Genomic DNA, 6,000 nt, shown 5'->3' with positions numbered 1-6,000 from the left:
TTGGATCTACATTTATGTGTGTGCGTGTCGTGAAGGAAGGACTCCATCATGCATAGATCCAGCGGATTGGGTATTCGTATCAGTCCCCCCTCCACTGAGAAGGAGAGGAGGGGAATAGTCAGTAATTTAAGGGCCCTTCATCAGCATGGCCGGATGGTCGGTTGTCTGGCTCAGTCATTTTGGACTTCGTCTCGGGGCCTGGATTATAATGATGCAGATTTGAAGGATCTTTTTAACAAGCTACAGAGCCACCTAAAAAGATGGCTGCCACCACAGCTGATCAACCTCACAAGATGGCTGCCGCCACACTCGAGCCACCTCACAAGATGGCTGCCGCCACACATGAGCCACCTCACAAGATGGCTGCCGCCACACCCGAGCCACCTCACAAGATGGCTGCCGCCACACCCGAGCCACTTCACAAAATGGCCATCTCACCAGCCTCTTCAGTTCATGTTAGAACCCAGCAGTTGATGTCTAGTCTGGCAGATACTCCACTGATGTCACTACAAGCAACTGGAGTTTCTGTGGCCTCCAATACACCACAGGGGTGAGGGGTGAGGGCTGAAGGGGTCAACAGATACCGGCGGTCTCGTAGAACACGAGCCAACCGTTCTCGATGACCCAGCCGGCTTATCATGCGCCTCGGGGAAGGAAGGTACTGGAGGTGAGTGTTAAGAAGCACAAGCAGCTCTGTGTACCAACCGTAAAGGGCAGGACAGATCGGGTGGGGTAGATTGGGTCTACTCCACACTACTGTCACCGCCGCCTGAGGGAGCATGGCCGTCATCTCAGGATAAAACTCGGGGTGTGCAACCCAGCCCGAAGGGGGAAGCGGATCCGAGTCAGCCTCAGAGACAGACGGCCCACCTCCAATGCAGAGACATGTATGGGGGGGACCAACAGATACCGGCAGTCTCGTAGAACACGAGCCAACCAGTCTCCATTGGAACCGCTGCTGCGGATCAGCACTGAGAGCCAGAGGACATTCCTGCTGACCGATTCAGTACTGTGATGCAGAAAAAAAAATTTCCCAAAATTTTCCCATGGCACCTTTAACCGAGCTCCGCAACCGAAGGGGCGGGGCGTTCCCGGAGGAACGTAACTCGTCTCCGCATATCCGCGAGGGCATGCTCTCGCTGTAAAAACATGAACCCTCCACAAACACAATCTCAGCGTGCTGAATGGCCAACACGAGAGACGGAGATTGTGACCATCTTTGAACCCATACATTTGCCGCATCCGGAACTGCACGGACGAAATGACGTCTTAAAAAGACGCACCCCGCCGTGACACGAGAGAATGGTTGTCTTTAAAAAGACACAAATTCCACCCGTGCTGCTCTTTTTAAAGGAAAAACACTCTTAGCTGTGCTGAATTGATGAAGCGCGCAGGAAGAGGCAACGCACACATTCAGACTCAAGTTCAAACTGAGGTGAAGATCCGAGAGCTTCCACTGCAAAGGCTGGAATCCTCAATCAACTACGAGCCAGCAGCATCTTCCTGAGCAGGTAAGAGAGCTTCTCGATAGCAGTAGATCTGCCGGCTTTCGAAGCGAAAATAGCTAATTTCCATATTTGCACCTGCTGCTTATATACGCACCTGGCGGGGCGGCGGCAGCATTATGCAAATACCTCAATGCCAAGTTCATTGGCGTTTTAGTAGTACTCGAAGTAGATTGGTCTCTCTAAGTGAGTTCCCAATTTGTCGGTCACGACGTGACGTCGTAGTGACCAACTGAAAGGGAACTCATTCCAAGCAACACAACTCTTAACACATGGCTCAAAACAAGCTTAGTGTAGCCAAACACTATGCACAGCCCTTACTGTAATAACACACACTGTCACTCAGAACAAAGTGAGATTAAAAACACTAGCATCAAACACCAAGAAAATACAAACATACAACTTTTTCATCTTTAGAGTTTAAACAAGTTGAACAATTTCAGTGACTTCATACAAAAGTAATATTTTTTTCAAAGAAAAGAGTTACATTCTGTCACATGATGTATTAAAATGTTCAGAACATAACAACTATTTAAGGTAAATAAAAATTAGCCATTTTTGACTGATGTCAGAGGTATTCAAGCCAATCACAACGTACACATTAGTTGGGACACGGAGCTTTTTAAATCCATGCGTTTCAGGAAGAGAGTGAAATCTAGAGCTACAAAAATGTACTGTATGTGGAAAATAATGTGTTTTTAAACGTAAATCACGCAAACACATTGTATTATACCAAATACACAAAATAGCATTGTTTTTTAGCAATGAAATAGGTGCACTTTAGTTCCCAGCTAGCCTACCCACTTTATTTGGACCAACAAACGTCTCTGAAACACAACCTGTATAATTAGGAAGTTATGTGTTTATTTTCTCCCGAGCGTTATGAATGTCTAATTTACTGTAATTTTATCAGTATGTCGCGTTAGTTCTAGTTCAACTAATTCTAGTTTCTTGTGTCTTTTTTGAAAACAACCATTAAACATTCACAGTGCTGGGGGAAAATGTAAGTAAACCCATAAACGAATTACTTTAATGAAAGCTAATTTGTGTCAGAAGCTGGCAAAATGGAGTCCAATTAATAAAATTAGTTTAAAGGTGTGATTTAGTGATTTATGTTCTACAGGATATATGGATTGAGGCAGTTGGCTTTAAAGTCTGGATGGTGAATCATGCAGGTTGGAGGCACTGGAATGTGTTGAATTCTACAACCTAATAAGAAAAAAGAAAATTACTATCAAGACAATTTTACTTTATAATAAAATTAACTGGTATCATCATCACATAATAGGCTTTTAAGGTAACACACAGAACAAATGACAAGGCATGTTGATTTAAATAAAACATACACAGAGATAATTAAAAGTGATGTAAATGTAAACTATTTACACAGTGATAAAGATAGGCAAAATCTAAATAAAAGTAAAGATACTTTTAAACGAGATAAACAAGATAACTTTAATATCAATCAAACTGCAGTTGGTTTGTTTTTGATTTAAGCCTTCAAAACTAAAAAAAATACAGCTAAGTAGCACAATAAAACACAATAAAAACATGATAACATGATAATAAACATGTTTTGACCAAAAAATTAAAAACTGAGTTATCTTGTTTTGGAACCAAACTCTTTATATATAATACTACATAACAATTTAGATGTGGGTGTGACAGTGTCACAACATTCCAATTTCTATACATAAAATAAGCATCAAAAGGAAAACTAAAAAAGTATATTATTATACTATCTGTCATACCTCATGACAGCAAAGGTTTTTTAGACTTGGTGAGCGTTTATTTACACATACAGGACATGCAGAACAACCAATCAGAGAATGACCAATCAGAGCAGACTAGGCTACAGAAAGGTAGGTTTTAAGGAAACTGTACGCACGCGCCAGAACTGAACCCAGCGGACACCAGTATGCAATGTGCATCAGACCCGGAGTGGTGGTCCTCCATTTCGGACCAGACGCTCTCCGGGGGTAGCCCCTTCCCACCACAGAGGGAACTCCCCCTCAGAGACTATGCCTTGGCGGTGGAGAAGAGTAGGGGGAGTTACCCGGAGTTTCTGGCCAGCGCCTACCTGGTGGCTGGCATGAGGAATCCTCCACCAATTCAAGAGAGAGGGAATTTGTTAAGACTGCCCTACTGGGAGTTGGTGGACTGTCTCGCGCTTCGGCAACATCCAGAGAGACCAACTGAGCCTGCCGGATTCCGCTAGACTCCGTCCAGCCCGAGAGGCATTATGACCGGGGCGATCAGGCTGGAGAGATCGACTCCCGTCTCCCCGGCGCCGGAGACCATTTCTGCGTCCGGTTCCCATCCTGCTCTCCCTGCCTCTAGATGGAGGAAGAAGAGGACGAAGAGGGCTTCGGAACCGGCGCAGCCGGAGACTCGTCACCCGCCGGTGCAGCCGGAGACTCGTCACCCGCCGGTGCAGCCGGAGACTCGTCACCCGCCGGTGCAGCCGGGGACACGTCACACGCCGGTGCAGCCGGGGACACGTCACACGCCGGTGCAGCCGGGGACACGTCACACGCCGGTGCAGCCGGGGACACGTCACACGCCGGTGCAGCCGGAGACACGTCACACGCCGGTGCAGCCGGAGACACGTTGAATCATCCCAACCCCCTTGTGACTTATGTTTGTTTACCATTAATGTTTGTTGTTGTTGTTTCTTGGGTGTTGTCTATTGTACAGTCTCTAGTTCCTCGTGTTTGATGTGTTTGTTTATTTGTCGTCTGGAATCCGCCTTTAGAGAAGGGGGTACTGTCATGGGCTTGTCAGACCTTTTGTATTAAATTAAGGTCTGAGTTCATTTTGCAAGTCCATGACAGTACTATGTTCTGTGTGGGAACATGTGGAGTCATATGGTATGTGTGGCTTCCACGTGTTCCCAGTGTCTTGTGGCTGTCATGGGCTTGCCAGACCTTGGGGTTTGATTCAGGTCTGATTTCTGAGGGCAAGGCCATGGCAGCATTGTTTACGTGGGAACACGTGTGTTTTCACATCATGTATGTGTGACACGTGTTCCCAGTGTCTTGTCACTTTTACCCTACTCCCTTATGTACTCGTATCTTACGTGATTAATTATGTTCACCTGTTCCCCATTGATGTGCTGTCTTTATAATGCCCTCGCGTCCTCTGTGTTGTGCGCGTGCGTTGTCGAATGTTGTATGTCAGAGTTTCCTCGTTTCCCGTGTGCTCTGTTTTCAAGTTCCTGTTCTGTTCCTGTTTAGTTTGTGTCTTACCACAGTCTTTTGTTTATCATTTTTTTATCCCCACGTGGGTGTTTCTGTTTTATATTAAATAAATCATAGTTTATTTTTGTATATTGAGTCTGCGTTTGGGTTCTCCTTTTGTTTTTATTATTCGGTGTTTACATACCGTGACACCACCAACCCAGCTTCTGCAGAAGCTCTGTGTAATCATGCAAAATAATTAAAAGTTGCTTCTCGTGTCTTTCTTGATATTATGGGGTTTAGTTAACACAAGCCCTTTGAAATCAATTCAAAGCACTGCTACGAGCAAGCAACAGTCCAAGCATGCAGTAACTTTAACAAAGGGAAAAGGGAATTTTATTGATTGTAATAAAACTATAATGGTCTCTGTTGATATTTGTTGGGTTCTATTGGTGCATTCAATTTGAATATATCCCCTAACACACTACAAAAAGAAATTTTGAAGTAGTTGTAATGGTAAAAGCTAATGGTTCCTATTGGTATTTTAATGGAAACCAGTAGAATTTCTGTAATGTTTCTATTGTTTATTTCAGCAGGGCATATATATATATATATATATATATATATATATACTGTATATATATATATATATATATATATATATATATATACAACAGTTCTTTCTGGTTCTCGAATCTAATTGGTTAAGAGGCGTGCAATATTCTACTGATAACGCCACAGTAACCGCTTCACCTCTCGTATCATTCCGCCACCTAGTGAATGGAGGTCCTCTAAACAGGCTCATCTCTGAATGGAAAGACTGCCCACACACACGGACACACACAAACGCGCTGTTTTGAATCACTCTCCGTGTGTCTCATTAGTTCACTAGCTCGTGAATCAGTGTGTGAATCCTAATCGGAAGTTATTATTCCGTCAAAGATCAGTGCTCTTGGATGTTACGTTAAACTTAATGGGATTAATGTCTTGTCACATCGTGTGGACACTTGGAAAGAGGAATGTAAACTATTTTTTTCTGGAGCAATATCTCTTATCAGAACGCGAAAACACCGTGGAACTGCAGGTAAGCAGCGCAGCTTTTAAATGTGGACATTGATCATTTATTTTATCGTGACGTGACTATTAAAACATGTTATGAGATATCGCCACTGATATATTTATAAGCAGCATGCAAAAACATCTCTCTGACACTTATAAAAAAACGTTTTATATAGTACTGACAAGAACAAAGTTTAATCATAATCGAGTGCTCGTATCGCGTTAGGAGTAAATGGGAACGCAATAGTAACATTATA

This window comes from Misgurnus anguillicaudatus, chromosome 3 (assembly GCF_027580225.2).
Source record: "Misgurnus anguillicaudatus chromosome 3, ASM2758022v2, whole genome shotgun sequence".
In the NCBI taxonomy this organism is placed as follows: Eukaryota; Metazoa; Chordata; class Actinopteri; order Cypriniformes; family Cobitidae; genus Misgurnus; species Misgurnus anguillicaudatus.
Note: the sequence above shows the minus strand (reverse complement) of the source record.